The sequence below is a fragment of the Schistocerca cancellata genome, chromosome 12, assembly GCF_023864275.1.
Source record: "Schistocerca cancellata isolate TAMUIC-IGC-003103 chromosome 12, iqSchCanc2.1, whole genome shotgun sequence".
NCBI classification, from domain to species: Eukaryota; Metazoa; Arthropoda; class Insecta; order Orthoptera; family Acrididae; genus Schistocerca; species Schistocerca cancellata.
Window position 1 is genome coordinate 44,217,016 of NC_064637.1, and position 19,157 is coordinate 44,236,172.

At 43.6% G+C, this 19,157-nt stretch overlaps 1 long non-coding RNA gene across 4 annotated transcripts in view; it reads right to left on the reverse strand.

Moving 5' to 3' along the window:
- Nucleotides 1-551: 551 nt before the first annotated feature.
- Nucleotides 552-19,157, reverse strand: part of LOC126109649 (uncharacterized) — a 53,741-nt gene continuing 35,135 nt past the window's right edge. For 3 of the 4 annotated variants that reach the window (XR_007523698.1, XR_007523700.1, XR_007523701.1), the window contains 2 exons: nt 7,942-8,468; nt 552-1,061 (listed from right to left, as the gene is read on the reverse strand). This is a non-coding gene — a long non-coding RNA (uncharacterized LOC126109649). Of the gene's footprint in view, nt 1,062-7,941; nt 8,469-17,473; nt 18,046-19,157 lie in introns of those variants that run through there. The other variant, XR_007523699.1, reaches the window with a different exon arrangement.

The following is a 19,157-nucleotide window of genomic DNA, read 5'->3' on the forward strand; positions in this document are numbered from 1 at the left end:
CAATACACGTAAGTCACAGATCAAGTAAACAAAGTAAGACGTGTATACAGTCAAATCCGAACTGAGTCCGAGTCTAGTGGCCGCTGGCTGGTTAACCCGCTTAGGTGGCGCTGCCGCTGCACGGCTGGCAGACAGCGCCGCACGTAGAGGATGCGCGTAACTGCGCGGCGGCACTTTGAAAGATCGGCGATTCACATCAGTAAGAGCGCCAAACAAAAATTCTCGAGATTTCTGAGACTAGCCAACTCAACTGAATGTGTGTGTCTGCTGGGAAGACGTATTCATCAAATGAGGCAGTGATATTTGCAGTCAATGAGTATTTTGTGGAGGCTGGCAGAAGCTATTTTTCCACTGGTATGAAAAAGCTGGAGGATTTGCAAAACCGTATCCCTCAAAGGAGGCTATGCCGAGAAGTAAGGTGAGTTATTTACGAAACAAACATTTTTTCCTTTTTTTTTTTTACCAGACTTATCAAACCAACCTCATACATATGGGTACAAATGACTGTAGAAGTTTTGCATTGTTTATTTTAAAAGTAAAAGTATATGGAGAAAATGTTTCTCGTTTATTTCACAGAAGTTTATCAGACTGCACATTTCATGATAGTACTGCAATCATCGGCTGCCATCTGTCCTCATCTTGGGCCATGCTTAGAGGGGTCTCTCTCAAATCATTCCTGGCCATCTGTTGGTCCCTGCAAACTCCAACACAGTAGCCAATGTACACAATCTTGAAGTGCCGCACAGTGGAGCAGCATTCTCCCCTCCACATTCCTGGTTTCGGTGTCAGCAGAGGATGGCAGCTGCAGTTGCACCAGTGCTGCGTGTTCACTCCTCACAGCAGTGTGCAGAGAGTGCTGCTTATCTCCGCATCCACCTCAGCTCCGCTCTCCGCTGGTGACCTCGCTGCATTCACGTATCCCTTCATTGCTACGTAGCACAGGGCAGTCCACCTGTCATATCACTTCTGCACCCGCTACAAACAGCGTCCACAGTTTGCCGACTGTCACCCTTTCAGGTGCCTACATCAACTTCCTTCCATTCTCCTCTCCAGACATGCTCCTGGAGAAAAGAGAGAAATTCTTATCCTTTACGACACACACACACACACACACACACACACACACACACACACACACACACAAATCAAAATTAAGGAAACCACCACACATCACATGCAAATCTGACCAGTTCTGAATAAGCATCTTTAATATAGATGATGTGACTTACCAAACGAAAGCGCTGGCATGTCGATAGACACACAAACAAACGCAAACATACACACAAAATTCAAGCTTTCGCAACCAACGGTTGCTTCGTCAGGAAAGAGGGAAGGAGAGGGAAAGACGAAAGGATGTGGGTTTTAAGGGAGAGGGTAAGGAGTCATTCCAATCCCAGGAGTGGAAAGACTTACCTTAGGGGGCAAAAAAGGACAGGTATACACTCGCGCTCACACACACACACACACACACACACACACACACACACATATATATCCATCCACACATACACAGACACAAGCAGACATTTATAAAGGCAAAGAGTTTGGACAGAGATGTCAGTTGAGGCGGAAGTACAGAGGCAAAGATGTTGTTGAATGACAGGTGAGGTACGAGCGGCGGCAACTTGAAATTAGTGGAGGTTGAGGCCTGGCGGGTAACAAGAAGAGAGGATATACTGAAGGGCAAGTTCCCATCTCCGGAGTTCTGACAGGTTGGTGTTAGTGGGAAGTATCCAGATAACTCTGACGGTGTAACACTGTGCCAAGATGTGCTGGCCGTGCATCAAGGCATGTTTAGCCACAGGGTGATCCTCATTACCAACAAACATTGTCTGCCTGTGTCCATTCATGCGAATGGACAGTTTGATGCTGGTCATTCCCACATAGAAAGCTGCACAGTGTAGGCAGGTCAGCTGGTAAATCACGTGGGTGCTTTCACACGTGGCTCCGCCTTTGATCGTGTAAGCCTTCCGGGTTACAGGACTGGAGTAGGTGGTGGTGGGAGGTGTGCATGGGACAGGTTTTACACCGGGGGCGGTTACAAGGGTAGGAGCCAGAGGATAGGGAAGGTGGTTTGGGGATTTCATAGGGATGAACCAAGAGGTTACAAAGGTTAGGTGGACGGCAGAAAGACACTCTTGGTGGAGTTGGGAGGATTTCGTGAAGGATGGATCTCATTTCAGGGCAAGCTTTGAGGAAGTTGTATCCCTGCTGGAGAGCCACATTCAGAGTCTTATCCAGTCCTGGAAAGTATCCTGTCACAAGTGGGGCACTTTTGGGGTTCTTCTGTGGGCGGTTCTGGGTTTGAGGGGATGAGGATGTGGCTCTGGTTATTTGCTTCTGTATCAGGTCGGGAGGGTAGTTGAGGGATGAGAAAGCTGTTTTCAGGTTGTTGGTGTAATGGTTCAGGGATTCCGGACTGGAACAGATTCGTTTGCCACGAAGACCTAGGCTGTAGGGAAGGGATCGTTTGATATTGAATGGGTGGCAGCTGTCATAATGGAGGTACTGTTGCTTGTTGGTGGGTTTGATGTGGACGGATGTGTGAAGCTGGCCATTGGACAGATGGAGGTCAACGTCAAGGAAAGTGGCATGGGATTTGGGGTAGGACCAGATGAATCTGATGGAACCAAAGGAGTTGAGGTTGGAGAGGAAATTCTGGAGTTCTTCTTCACTGTTAGTTTAGATATATTTTTCCCACGTGGAATGTTTCCCTCTATTTTATTACAGTAATGTTGAAGCAGTTCTGTTATTCACTTCATACACACTTTCTGCTCTTCACTTAGCTGATGCAGAACCCACCGAACAGCAACTTTTCTGGTCTAACTTTTCAGTTATGATTCTGCAAACTCAAGTCACAATGTAGTCGGTTGCAGATGACGGCGTTCCATTTCCTGGTTTGTCCTCAGTGCTTGCCTGACCTTCGCAGAAATGACCAGACCACAGTGATACGGTCCATTACACTATTCCCATACATCTCTCTCAAAGCACTGTAAATTTCCATTGAGTTCTTTCCACGTAGGGATTTGATTCTGATGGAGGAACACCTGTCACTGTGTGTAATCCAACTTAACTTTGTTTCAGCTTGCATTTTAAAACTGATTTACTCACAACACAGTCACCTGAACCAGCAAACACACAAAGTTTTGCTCTAGACTTATATGAATTTCCACTTTACTATGCCACTGCAGTGGACATACATGTGCCATACGCAATACTTTTGAAATGACCCTAATATTATTCTTGTTACCTCACTAAATGGAGTAACACTTTTTAACAATATCAGTATCTTAGACAATGCCTTTTGGCCTACAAATTTAGTTCCTTGCTGTATCTTTTGGTTCTACAGTTTCATCTATGAGCCTCTTCGTGGCAACTTGGTGTCAAGTCGGAAAAAGTGGAAATTGCACTATTTGTCACAAAAAGTGGCCAAGGTGTTCAACCAAATATGAGTGAGTTGCTTGTTTTAATTAATTTATATTGTTGAAAACTGTCTCTGTTCTATTTGACGTGATATGAAAACCCGACTGAAAATGGTCTGCTGCAACCACCATACAGATACTAGGGCACTAAGATGCCTAGAAAAGATGTCCAGCAAATGGGAACACAAACATCCGATCTCATAATGGCACTCGCCACATTACCCCTTTAAGTAGGGAATAGTGGTCACTATGTTAAATCTATAGAAAAATGCATATAGGGCCACATTCTACATTAAGTGGAGTTTAGAGATGGGCCCCCACTCTAAATATGGTTTCCACTCTATTATTTCCACTTTTAGTAGATCCGAAGAAGTCACCGATTGGTACGTACAGTTTGCGCTCAATATCTCTTTTGGTTCCATTTCGACAACCTATTGTAGATTGGAGTCCCAAATTTGCATGCAGTGCCAATTTTTGGTAACCTTTAGGAATGTATTTTTCATATACTTCCGTACTTATTTTAAAAAATAGCAGAAAACTAATTGCGTGACAGAGCATACCTGCGATCGCTCATAAATCATAGTTTTATGAATGGATTTAGCCAAGAATTGATAGTATGGCACAGCCATGCTGCTATCTTGTATTTACAACAGCCTCTGTCCTCCTCCATCAAGATATACGAGGTGTGATTGGAAAGTTTTATGAATGGGCTTGTACAATGGTGGTACTTACAAGCTACTGTGATTCATCTGCTTCAAAATAGTCCCCTTCTGACTAAACACACAGACTCCAACGGTGTTTCCACTTTTGGAAACATTTCTGGACATTTTTTTCCTGAAGAGTGTTAAGAACGCTCTCCATACTTGCCTAGATGTCTTCAATCTAGTCAAATCGCTTCACTTTCTGTGAAAATTTCAGTTTAGCAAACAGGTAGAAGTATGCACCTGCAAATCTGATGGAAACATTTTGAGTGTCAATTTTGGATATTTTTGGGAGATGTCTCAACTGTATGTCCATTAATCATAAGCACCATGAGCTACACTGTTTAATTTTTGACCCAGGCCTGCAAAACATCACTCAAAGTTATTACCTTTCACATACAGTGCACATTCTTTAATGGGACATTAATGAGCAGAGAGATAGTAAAATCAGTGAAAATTGCTTTTATGCCAACAAAAATGCAATTACCTCTCATCACTGGAAAAATGTCTTTCCGCATTTGCTCCTAACTGATCAAGAACTGCAGACTGACCCATAAACCCCTTCTTACCTCTATCCTATGCTAGGACACAAAATGAGGACTGAGGCAGACACAGTGAATCGTGACTGTCTGCTTTACTGCAGGTCAGGATTTACAGTATGGGAACATCACAAATACGGAACTTCAAATACTTCTGGCACACAGTTTTAATCTGCCACTAAGTTTCAAATACATTGTTGCCTTCCTTGAATCATGCTACTGCAGCATACTACAGCATTCCCTGTCCTGTTAGTGAATGACACTTTTGCTCCTCATGTTAACCTTTTCTTTATGCATCCTGACTGCATTTATAGGCATCTCAATGCCAGCAGCAGCAGAGACAGCAAACAACAATAAAAGCTAGTTTAATTATACTGGAATCCTAGAGATTATATGTGCGGGGTGATCGCTGAACACAGTAAATGGGGGAAAGAACAACATTTGATATCAAACTCTGTCATTTTATTACAGCAGATCAGTTAATGTTAAACTTCTGCACACTCGACATCAACCAATATTGTTTACTACGAGACACTTTGGACTAATGTCACCAGCTATATGCGATGAAGATGACTGCAGTAGCCACCAGAGAGATTGCGGGAGGCACACATCGGCACGGCGTGTCACGGACAGTAGTGGCCGTAATGAAAGTCCCGTCCACCAGAGGGCACGCGAGAATTCAGCCGCACCCTCTGCCGGCGGAACGACGACTCGGGCAGCACGGGCCGTGCCCGGTCAGTTTTACATCGGGCATGCCTAGTAGACAGTTCCCGGTCTACACTATGTGAAGTGCGACGGACAACGTGAATTGTGTTAATACAATGACTGTGCAATAGTTTAAATCTAGATCTGCTATAATAAAATGATGGATTTTGTGATCAAATGCTGCTCTTTTCTCCATTGTCTAAAAACTACTATCCATAAATAGGTTTACAGCGAACTATACTGTACAGGAGAAAAGAAAGACGTGTGCATTGGCTGCAAACTGTACACACCATTATGTCCACCTGCCGAGTCTACAGCCAATGTAACTTGTAAAATGTCAAATCAGAAACATGTTTAGCCATCTATATTTACAATTTTATTTTTCAACCAGTTTTGGCATTACACTACACCATCTTCAGGCCCCTGAACAGTTTTTAGGAAGAATCCAACTGCCTGTACAATCGAAACAGGGGCCAGCACATAGTCACTGGTAACTCTAGATTTCTTTTTAACAACACAGTCCTTTTGTTTACCACGTGCAAAATACAAATCGGTCAGGAGGCCTGAAGATAGTGTAGTGTGATGGCAAAATTGGTGGCAGAAACAAAATAAAATGGAATTGGAAACACAGATGGCTTACTGCACGTCTCGATTTGACATTTTATATTAAAAAAGCCCACAACCATCCTGTATAAAGATGAAGTTACAGATACTCTACATATCTTTTGTTCAGAAACTTGAAACCAGAGCCCAAATAACTTCTTGCAACATACTAGGGTATTCCCAAAAGTGAGGTCTCCTATTATTTTTTTTTATACATATATAAACCTGTTTATTTCTACAATGGTTTACATCAGTTTACAGCTTTAACATTTAGCTATTTTTCGACATAATCACCATTTCTATTGATGCATTTTTGTAGACACTGTCGCTATTTTTGTATGCCCATGTCATACTAGCTCGCTACCGTGCTGTTCAGAAAGTTATGATCTGGCATGATTCTTGCTCAGTCTCAGGTGTAAAGTGGTATGCCCAGGTTTCGTCACCCGTGACAATTGAGTCCAGAAAGTTGTCCTGTTCGGATGTAAGACGGTGAAGAATTGCGCGGGAAGCATCAACTTGTTGCCGCATGTGGTCCTCAGACAGCACGCGTGGCACCCATCTTGCGCACACCTTCTGGTAAATGTCTGTGAGCGGTGGTTCGGGAAACCTCAGGAACTGGTGTGCAGAGATCATCCAGGGTGATCCACCAATCTTAACACATGCTTTGCTCAACCTTCAACACTGTCTCCTCAGAAATTGACGGTCTCCCACTCCTTCGTTCGTCGCGAATTTCGGTCCGACCAGCTGCAAACTTTCTACACCACTTATGAGCATTTTTGACATGCCCTGCACGACTCACCATACACTTCTGTCAATTGACGATGGATTTTAATCGGTGCAGTTCCCTTTGCGTTAAAAAACAATAACTGCGTGCAATTCGCACTCTGCGGTAAATTCCAATGGGAGCTCCATTCTCAACGGCTGCCAAGTGAAATATGCTCACTATTTTTATATACTTGAATTTAGCATATTTCGTGACAGTACTCACCTTTCCGTGGATGTTTATAAGATGATATTTGACTCTTTTGGGTTGGCTTCAGTCATCTAGTGAAAGTATGATTCCATAATACTGTTTCGCCGGCTGCAGAAATGTCCTGGTTCAATGCGTTTGCCTCATTTTTGGTGCTTCAAATACAATTTTTCCGAATGTGCTTCCTTCTTGATGTTTATATAAAAAAAGTAGTAGAATAACTCATTTTTGCTGGTCACTTGCAAATTATTATAACGGGGACCTGTACATTGTTCCACCATCACACACACCGAGTGTTCACTGCAGACTGACTGACTGACGGTCAAAGACGACTCCAGCGTCACAGACATTTCACGCAACACACAAGCTTCCACTTGTAACCAGTCTCTTTGATATTATTCGTCACATCTACTAATATTAATCAATATGCTGTCACTCTCGAACATATAAGCAAATTAGCATAAAATAATGCAAATTACAATTCACAAAAAATATTCTGACAAAAATATAAGAAAACATTTACAACCTCCCTCATTAGATTTGGTATCGACAAATCCGGTAGAAAATAACACATCTCCCAGATCCGTTACACGAGCCATAACTGAGCGCCTCAGCGCAGCGTGCACACGTTTACACACAGCGCGTGAAGCACTCTTCATAGCAGTGTGACCGACAGCCACACAGAGTTCTGTACTTATAAAAAAAAAATAGAAGACCTTACTTTTGGGATTACCCTCGTACACAGTTTAACAGATCTATTGACTGTAAATGAGGTCAAAACAATTTATGTGCTATGCACAATTTGACTCTCTCATTGTTTTGTTACCTTACTTATCTGAAAAGAAACACAGTTCAATATAATGAAGATTTGAGGAAACTGCTATGAGAAGTCAATGAATATCTTACAAGAATCTAAGGAAACTCAGAGGCAAACAGCAAAGTATTGGAAACAGACACACACAGCACTGGGCAACACAGACGAGTGGCTCGCTTTTGCTTACCTAGTTGTTTCTGTTGGATCAAATGGCAGCAGTATCACTGCAATCAAATGTCGGGGCTGGTAAAGCTTCACATTCATCCAGCCCTGTGTGGCCTTCACAGGAACTAAGTAGGCCTTTATGCAGGAGATGGCTGCCTGCCTTAGACTGACATAGGAGTGCACAACCGCAAGAACAGCTGTGGCTGTGGCTGCGACTGTCCTCACGGTCATCTGCATCTACTCCTCCAGGGCAGATACCCCACACCTATCAGCAATGACCAAACACTGGGAAGCTGTGTTTGGCAGCTGGGAGGCCTGGAGAGCATACAGCTAAGCCAGCGGCTGGTGCAGCACCAGGTCCTCCAACTCTGGGATTGTCACCTGGCTCCAGCCGCCCACCAGTGCGTCGTACTGGAACACGGCCGCAGGACGGCGCGAGGCTCTATCTGGCGTGTATCGTCCACCACTAGAGTCACCGTGGCACCGTTCCCAACAGGGAACCCAGGTTGACAGATGATGTCCCCTGAACTTGTCCCATTGTGGATGATCCTGAAATAAGCAATCATTTATCAAGTCTTTGTCCAGAGTGCACTTGCAGCTGGGGGGACTTATTCTTCCCAGATTTCTACATCTACATCCATACTCCACAAGCCACCTGACAGTGTGTGACGGAGAGTACCTTGAATACCTCTATCTGTTCTCCCTTCTATTCCAGTCTCTTATTGTTCTTGGGAAGAAAGATTGTCGGTACGCCTCTGTGTGGGCTCTAATCTCTCCGATTTTATCCTCACGTTCACTTCGCGAGATATACTACTCGACTCCTCGGTGAAGGTATGTTCTCTAAACTTCGACAAAAGCCCGTACCGAGCTACTGAGCGTCTCTCCTGCAGAGTCTTCCACTGGATTTTATCTATCATCTCCGTAACGCTTTCGCGATTACTAAATGATCCTGTAACAAAGCACGCTGCTCTCCGTCGGATCTTCTCTGTCTCCTCTATCAACCCTATCTCGTACGGATCCCACACTGGTGAGCAGTATTCGAGCAGTGGGCGAACAAGCGTACTGTAACCTACTTCATTCCATGTAGGCTTTCACGGCCGGCATCTTCATCAGTAAACACTTCCGGGCTAAGTTGCCGTGGTCGATGTGTAGAACTACTACTCCCTGACTAGCTAGCATGCTTGTTTCACCAAATTTTATTTCGTGAAACAAGCGTGCTAGCGAGGACGTCGCATTATTATACACGTATGTATAGAGAGGCAATTGAAATCCACAAACATCAATACAATTTTAATCGTAAAGAAGAAGGATTAAAATTGGATAAGATATGGCGGTCGATGTTGCATCAATCACGTGACAATCGATTGCCTGCAATCGAGAGAACAGACGTTAGCCAGAGATAGCGGCACATCGACGCCACGTGACGTGCGGTGGCGCCCCCTACGATATCCGTATAAGCGGCGGCCCCAGCTCCTAGCAGCCAGTCGTTGACTAACCACGGAAGATGTTCTCCGTAGTTGAGAACGAAACGTCAGGGAGAAGAAGTTCTACATATCGACCACGGCAACTTAGCCCGGAAGTGTTTACTGATGTAACCTACTTCCTTTGTTTTTGGATTGCATTTCCTCAGGATTCTTCCAATGAATCACAGTCTGGCATCTGCTTTACCGACGATCAACTTTATATGATCATTCCATTTTAAAACACTCCTAATGCCTACTCCCAGATAATTTACGGAATTAACTGCTTCCAGTTGCTGACCTGCTATATTGTAGGTAAATGATAAAGGATCTTCCTTTCTATGTATTCACAGCACATTACACTTGTCTACATTGAGATTCAATTGCCATTCCCTGCACCATGCATCAATTCGTTGCAGATTGTTCAGCATTTCAGCACGATTTTCCATTGTTACAACCTCTCGATATACTACAGCATCATCCGCAAAAGGCCTCGGTGAACTTCCGATGTTTTCCACAAGGTCATTTATGTATATCGTGAATAGCAATGGTCCTACGACACTCCCCTGCGGCACAGCTCCAAGACTTTCTGGATAAAAACAGCTTTCCCAGGTGTAAACACAGTTTTTCCCCACTTTAAGTGACAATACTTTCCCTTGGAGATGTGACACGCTTTAATCATTTGAATGATAAAGGTTTCATACACCAGCGAAGAACTTCCTTGCACTTTATAGACTGAAGAACAGCAAAAAAATCTGTTTTGTAAAGATCTATGAAGCCTAGCAAATATACACTGCATACTTTCTTATTTGAAAGTACAAATACAAATTCCACCAAATACAGCACATTAGTTTCCAAAGCACTGAAACTGAGATTGTGAAGCGCTTTTGTCAGCCAATCAGAGCATAAGACAAGTGATGTCAGCCACTAGCAAAAACACTGTTATATATCAAACACAAATGTGCCGCAAAAATTTTAAATAATGACGCAAATTGCTGGTTTTCTGGGCCCTAATTTTTTCTAAGTGTGACATCCTCAAAGTGTTAAGTTTTGAATGATAGTCAAACACTCCACGATCTAATAAATGTAGTTCCAAATGTAATGCTTCTCAGACGAGCATTTGCAATATTTCCCTGTGACCTGTCAGAAATAGGTTCGTTTTAACAGTTGCCAGAGAGCGACAGGAAACAGGCTTTACTGCACACCTGCAGCGACAATGAGGTAGGAAGCCCGTCCTCTGTATTTGCTGCTCTACTCAAACACATTTGTTGCATTTCTGTTTGGAATTTTGTATGCAGAGGATCATCAAGTGACCACACACAGTACTGCGGAATGTTGTTTGGAAAGGAAATACAGAGTTATTGTACTCTGAGAAATTGTTTAACCATATCGTAACCGGATGAGGAAGGTAAAATAAGGTATATAGAGTTTCAACATGTGCTACTTTCCAGGAAATGTTGCATCGTGGTAGTAGGTGTAATTGGATTACAACTCATTCTCAATACTTTTGACATAGTCCAGCAGCACTGCACCGAAACGTATGTAGGGTGATGCGTCGAGCCAATTGTATAGAATACACCTTCCCTTCAACTCACATACATGCTACTGTTTTGTATTTTATGTCACGCTACCAATGCTTCAGTTGGTATGGACTACTAGACAATTATTTATATATATTCCTAAATTACAAGGTCTACTTCTCACTCAAAGTCTCAGCTCCATTTCATACTTTGTGCTTTGAATACCCACACTAGATGACCCGGGTGATTCTTTAAATAACATGTGTTAAAACTACTCATCTATTGCAAATTACTTAGCATTGACGAACACCAGTTGTCAGCGCATCTATTTTAAAAGAGAAATTTCAAGTGGTTCTGAAAATCCTGAGAAACAACAAAGCCCTAGTAACAGTTAATATTTCTGCCAAACGAAGTGGGAGGAATGGAAATCAAAGACCAGTTAAATATGCGGTTCATTCAAATGAAACCTCGTCAGTGCGTCTACCTTTGCCTCACACGTGAGGTGGCACCACGTAACTGTGGGTACGGTGGCGCCATCTATTGGTAGAGAGAGTGACACGTGCACACCGTTTGATGTTGCACAGTGGCAGTGTGGTTTCACGCTGAAGAGCAGGTGGTCATCCAAGTTATCGTCCACTACCAAACATGCAGGCGAGTAAGTAGGAACGACAAGGAGTGATTCGATTTTTGGTGAGGGAGGGAGTTGGAGACCGTGAAATGTATCGACGGATGCCATCAAGTCGAAACGCCGAGGCATGTTGTCCAATGGCGTTATCCTCCCACATGATAATGCCTGCTCACACACGGCCAATGTGGCGAAGATGACATTGAGCCGCGCTAAAAATTGCTGTTTTGAAGAGCGTGCCACAGCGCGTAATGTGAAGCAGTCGCCCTCCGTTTCTGGCGGTGGCGCCGCTGCGGCAATCGCAGCTTTGGTGTCTCCCTCTGGTGCGAAAGGGGAAAGGTTGCATGGTCACGTGCATTTAAGGGGCGCTTTGAGCTCACCAGTTGGTCAATCTGGGTCAGTCTCTCGTCCCCAGCTTGCTAGTCTGTCTCTCCTCCGCATTTGTTAGGCAGTTAGTGTCTGTCTGTCGTTCGGAGTGCTAGTATGTCCATCATTTGGATCAACCTTTAAAGCTGGCAAAATGAAAGTCTTTCCACTCCGCCAGTAAGAGAACTCTGCGAGTGGTTGCCCGGTCGGGGCTTAGGTCCTGCATCTGAGTCTGCGCGTTTTAAGGCCGCCAGTCTGCTCGAGTTTGCTCAGGCAATGATCATTGGCAGTTGGATCGATCGGTTGGTCGGTCGCGCACTGAGACACGAGATGACTTGTCTGTCTTGAGTGTCGGCGCATGTGAGTTCACCACGAGAGTCCATTAGGCCGCGGCGCATAGCGAGGGGTAGTGACTTCGCGCCCGACATGAGAGCAACAGGAGTCAACCCACGACACCAGTCTGGTCGGTGCGAGCTGCGACACCGTGAGACGAGAGATTGGCACAACTTTCTGCGTCTGTTGAAGTGGCTGGCAGCGGACGGTTCGGGAGAGCGATTTGGGGGTGCTGCGCCAGGTCTTCTCGAGAAATCGCAGTTTATTAGAAGTTGAGTGATTGGTGATATGTTGTTTGATTTACTCTTGTTAAATTCTACTCGTTTTCTTCGTGAGGTCACCAGCTGTTTTGCTTTGGGGTCATCCCACCATTCTTCTCCGTTTGCCCACCCGCGGGAAGGTGGTTGTTTATAAATTGGGTGGTCCGTCTTTCCCTTGTGGAGTAGTGGCGGGTTAGAGCAACCTGCGGTTCGGGTTGTTTGGTAATCTCCCTATCAATCTACCGTACGTTAGTAGCTGCCTCTATCATGTTTGTCGGATTTGGTGTGTTAATGAATTTATTGCTTGGAGTGTAACGGCCTAATACCTGAAATATGTTTTGATCTTTGGAAACTTTGATACTATTGCCTATGATCTTGAGAGGCAATATCTGTGTACTGCAGAGCATCTTAACCATTGTTTAGCCAACCTTGTATAATTTTATATAAGATTGCATTTCATGGGCTTTTATTTAAATGATCATTTTAGTATATAAAGTTGCCACCCTTTCACCGTAAGACTTTTCTTAGAAGTTAAAATCAAGCTGCACCTTCGATGGCAAGGTTAATATTTTTAATTGTTAGTGTTTCGTACCATTTACATCCCTCCTAAGGGGGGGGGGGGAGGGGGAGTGCATAGTTTGTGTGCTTGTGTAAATTTTTACAACTCTTAGTTTAAAGTTATCTGGTGTGTTGCAGATTTGTACCAGTGTAGTCTTTCATAGGCTGTTATAAGCGGTCGTAACTACGGCCATGTGTAAAAGTTCTCTGCCCGAAAGCTCATGCAGTCAAAACTTGTTTCTTTCTGCCTCTGAATAAATTGTAACTTTGATATTTAGAGGGTGCTTTCTGATTATATTTTTAAATCTGTTTCTTCTAAAAAATGCTTTTAGGCACTATTAAAGTGAATAAAATTCCCATTTGTTAAAAGGAATTTGGTTACGATTTCATCAGTTACTCCCTGGCAACTACTTCCATGCTTACATAGTGTGATTAAATGTGTTAATGTTCTTGATGAATCGCTAGTAAATAAAATAAATTCTTAAGAATATTCTTTGAAAATAAATCATGGTTCAGACATTGCTGCAGTTTCAGTGGGAAACTTCTGGAACATCCACTGTACAGTCCCGACCTTTCACCGTGTGACTTTCAGGTGTTTGGACCTCTAAAACAAGGCTATTTGTGGACATCGATTCGCAATGAACGGTGAAGTGACTGGGTCCAGGCCTGAATCCGGCAGCAGCTTACTAGTTTCTTCAAGGATGAAATCAACTGGTTAGTGACGTAATGGGATAAATGTGCCAACAAATTTGGTGACTATTTTTGAGTGTGTGTACTGTGTATAACTACATTTTTGAGTTAATAAAATTGTTACCGTTACTTTACACTGGAAACCAAGTTTCATTTGAATGCCCCCTTATACTTTTGGGTGTAATATAAATCAACACATTTCAACTGCCCACAGATTTTGAAAGAAACCAGTGTAATTTATAAAACTGAATGTAGCACATATTCTGGGTCACAGATGAACAGTAAGGAAGGAGTATGAAAGGAAGGTCCAGCACAGGGTGGGTGGGATTGGCCAGAAATGCCACGCTCTCGTGATGAGTGGTTGTTGGTCCTTTGAGGTGATTACAAGGTGTAGGAGCAATAAGCAGCTACAACGGCCTGCTACTCCTGCTCATGCCACCTTGCTTAGTGGATATCTTCCTACCAACAACCATGCCTTTCTACTTTGACCAAGCACATTTTGTTTGATTTGTTTTCGCAGATATCTGATATTTGCTTTGTATTGCTCGAAGAGAATTTTTGTTACATATATTGCCAGCAGATGGCACAAAAAAATTAAACTACCTAATAGTCAAAACTGTTGTACTAGCCCGTAATGTCACAGACATACTCTGTGGCAGGGTGTGTACATCAGCTATAGTCTGTTGGTAAACTGAAGAGCAAGCACGCGGGTCCCCACTCTGCCTACACAGCTGCGTCACAAGGCACTTCTACAGGCTGTTTCACAGTGTAGTACCGGCCCTGTCGCAGCACGCGCTTTAAATCTGTGGTGACACTGTGTACAGATACGTTCTGGCTGCGCTTCTTCCGAAACACAACATTATAGAGTAAATAATATTAAGATAAGAATGGAAGTCAGGATTCTACTACTCGCACAAATATAGAACAGAATGCCTGTTCATGTGAATGTATTTTCCTTTGTTGCTAATTGTGAAACAAACCCCATACAATGCAATCAATCTGTAGAATTTTAGGTCTTTTCTTACTTTGTGTTCCTATGAAACGGTAGAAGTTTTCAGAATGAGATTTTCACTCTGCAGCGGAGTGTGCGCTGATATGAAACTTCCTGGCAGATTAAAACTGTGTGCCGGACCGAGACTCGAACTCGGGACCTTTGCCTTTCGCGAGCAAGTGCTCTACCAACGGAGCTACCCAAGCACGACTCACGCCCCGTCCTCACAGCTTTACTTCAGCCAGTACCTCGTCTCCTACCTTTCAAACTTAACAGAAGCTCTCCTGTGAACCTTGCAGAACTAGCACTCCTGAAAGAAAGGATATTGCGGAGACATGGCTTAGCCACAGCCTAGGGGATGTTTCCAGAATCATGCTATAAATGTAGGTTTGCCTTTCCTTAATCTTTCTTCTAAGATAAGTCATAAGGTCAGTATTGCCTCACGTGTTCCAACATTTCTACGGAATCCAAACTGATCTTCCCCGAGGTCGGCTTCTACCATTTTTTCCATTTGTCTGTAAAGAATTCACGATAGTATTTTGCAGCTGTGACTTATTAAACTGATAGTTCGGTAACTTTCACATCTGTCAACACCTGCTTTCTTTGGGATTGGAATTATTATATTCTTATTGAAGTCTGAGGGTATTTCGCTTGTCTCATACATCTTGCTCACCAGATGGTAGAGTTTTGTCAGGACTGGCTCTCCCAAGGGCGTCAGTAGTTCTAATGAAATATTGTCTACTCCCGGGGCCTTGTTTCGACTCAGGTCTTTCAGTGCTCTGTCAAACTCTTTACGCAGTATCATATCTACCATTTCACCTTTCTACATCCTCTTCCATTTCCATAATATTGTCCTCAAGTACATCACCCCTGTATAGATCCTCTATATACTCCTTCCACCTTTCTGCTTTTCCTTCTTTGCTTAGAACTGGGTTTCCATCTGAGCTCTTGATATCATACAAGTGGCTCTCTTTTCTCGAAAGGTCTCTCTAATTTTCGTGTAGGTAGTATAATGACTATATATGTTATGCCATTTCTCGATCAGAACCTCTTCAAACTTCAGTCGTGACAAGGGAGGTGGAAATCTGCTCTGAGTCTGCATTCCAATACTGCCCACGAGGGTTTGATAACGTTCAAGTCCAGGGACTGTGCTGGCTAGGGAAGATGCTGCAAGTCAGTTGCACGCTCCTCTTACCACGGCTGTACTGCCCTCCCTGTATGAATGGGTGCATTATCGTCCTGAAATATGGCATCATTGTTGGGGAACAACATTTAAATTGTGGGATGACCTAAAATGTTCACATAATTGTTGGCTGTAACAAGGCCTTTGAGAGTAAATGATGGGACTGGCAGAATACCACGATACGGCTGCCCACACCATCACACTTCCACTTCCACTCGTAACCGTTGGAATCCAGCAATCAGGACTGTAGACTTCTTTTGTCCTTCTCCAAATGTAAACCCAGCCTGATGTTTGAAATAACGAAAATGCTCGCTCGTCAGACCATATGAAGTGTTTCCACTGATCAGCCATTCAGGATTTATGCTCTTGACACCATGTTTTACCCTTCTTTGCTTTGGTTGTACATAGGTTTACAGTGACCTGCACAACACAGAGAAAGAAACACTTGTGTGCCCTGGCTGCAAACAGTACACGATACTGTGTTTTGAGCAGCAGGTCACTGAGTTCACCATTGGAATGGCTCCAGCCAATGTATACTATTTGATCGAAAGTGTCCGCAGCTCGTGGTCTTGCGGTAGTGTTCTTGCTTCCCGCGCAGTGTTCCCGGGTTCGATTCCCGGCGGGGTCAGGGATTTTCTCTGCCTCGTGATGACAGGGTGTTGTGTCTCTTTCATCATTTCATCATCATCGACTCTCAAGTTGTCGAAGTGGTGTCAGGTAAAAAGGACTTGCAATTTCGGTGGCCAAACGCCCCAATGGGGTCTCCCGGCCAACAATGCTGTACGATCATTTCATTTCGTGATTGAAAGTATCCAGACATTCCCCAAAACATATGTTTTTCATATCAGGTACACTGTGCTGCCACCCATGGTCGTCACAAACGGTTTCGGTATAGCAGCTCGTCCACAAATATCCGTTTTATGGAGTTCGACAGAGTTGACAGATATGGGAAATCTGAGATGGCTATTGAGCTCTGCAGTCCCTTTAGGCGCCGCAGTTGTGTGTTCTGACACAGCTGGTGTTAGCATATAATGACTCATTTAGTTTTGATTTGCACAATTTATTTACACAATCATTTCTTTCCTTGCTTTGTGTAGGCTGTCATGACTGTTGGAACGATTGTTCTTGAAACATTCACTAAGTTGGCTGTCTTTGCAACAGATTCTCCAGCTAATTGGGCCCCCACAATCTCCCCTCTTTGGAACTCTTCAGTCTTTGATGGCACATCAACCTCGGTCCCTGATTCCAAATAAAAGGTGCACTACTCGTAAACAACCTGCACTGATGCCTAGACTGTACTGAATAAGTACAGTCCAGCACGACACGTGCCTCACCTGCGTCGTTTACTGTCAGACACAACCATTCCATTACTAATACTGCTCACATTATTTTGCCTATTCCTGTATCTCAGGAAACTCAGTGGCAAACAGTACAGAGACACCCCCCCCACCCCCCCCCCCCCACACACACACACAAACACACACACACACACACACACACACACACACACACACACACACACACACACACAGGACGGCAACAAAGACGAGTGCTTGTCTTGTGCTTACCTGGTTGTTGCTGGTGGATCAGATGGCAGCAGACTGCTTTTGATGAGATGTTCAGTGTGGTTACGCATCACATCTACAGAGCCCTGTGTGGCCAACACAGGGACTAAGCAGACTGTGTCATGCCCGAGACTGACACACGAGTGCGTAACTGCCAGAACAGCTGCGGCTGACACGGTCCGTACCGTCAACTGTCTATCGCATTCATCCTACAGGGTGGGCATCCCATACTGATCGGCAATAGCCAACAGCTGGGACACTCCAGTGCGTCGTGCTTGGACACTGCTCCAGGATGGCACAAGGCACTGTCTAACGTGTGTCACCCACTACCAATGTCACCGTGGCACTGTTCCCAACAGAGAACCCAGGTTCACGGATGATGTCTGCAGAACTTGTCCCACTGTGGATGACCCTGAAATACGCAATCACTTAGCAAGTCTTTGTCCAGGGGAGGGGGATTTATTCTTCACGGATTTCCCTTAAAACCCATATCCTTTTGTCTTTCCCTCTTTCCTGAAAAAGCAACCTTGGTTTGCGAAAGCTTGAAATTTGTGTGTGTGTGTGTGTGTGTGTTTGTTTGTTTTATTGTCTCTATCAACACACCAATGCTTTCGTTTGGTAAGCTACAGCATTTTTTTTTTTTTTTTTTTCATATAAACGCATTTCGTGATATGCTGTTGCATCCAGACAGCAAATATACATAGGTCTCAAGTTTACCAACTATAAAATGCAGTGCTTAGATCTCAAAAATTTTCATCCAGTGTGGTGTCTGTTTTGTTCATCCCCCTTGGCCTACTGCTACTGTAGAAGATGTGGCATCATGCCAACATGCTTCTGACAATGATTATTTCAATTTTTTACTGTTCCGTGGAATTAAGATTGCGGAGAACGACTGATCTACAGCGGTGCCTGGCGTCTTGCTTAGGTTGAAATGTAAATTTCGGTCAATAGTTCGCGATTTCATTCGTTCATCATGTATTAAATTATTTCATGCTGTTCATGGTTCTGTGATTTCATGAGCCCTGTGCTGTGAAACAGTGAAGAAGGATGTCAGTGTTGATGTCTTTCTGTTTAAAACTGGCTATTTTTGTATTAAACTTCGCATTCTGAAAACATGTTTTCAACACATCTATGCATTAATAACTGTTTAAAATGCATAGACTGTGTGATTTTTGTTGTGCAGATACGGTGTTCTGTCACGATTGAGCGTTTTCCGTATCTCTGCCATAGAAAGTGAATGTTGGAGAAGCAGACACTGTCAGATCACCACACCACAAGCAGAATTACTTGACTGTAAAATTACGTGAGTAAAAGTGCTCTGCAACATTTTATTCACAGCCTATAATATCAGTCGAAATAGGGTTACGTTTGCTAGTTTTCGGATGTCTCCAAAATGCCCCAGTCATTTCCAACTGTTCCAATGGACTATAATTTCTCGACATGTTCTAGTATTTCATCAGAGTTATTTAATTTGTGAAGACGTTTGATGAGTGTGTTTGAGGGAAATCAATAGCAAACAGTATGTGGCTTGATGAAACAAAACCCTAAATTTATAATAATATCTGATGGCAGGTCATTGTTTTGGAAACGAGGGTAGCAAGTAACTTCAAATTTCCTGACACTTTAGCACAGCAACCCCCCTCTAAATATGATGAAACGTCCAATTTTTGCTGCACATGAAAGCCTT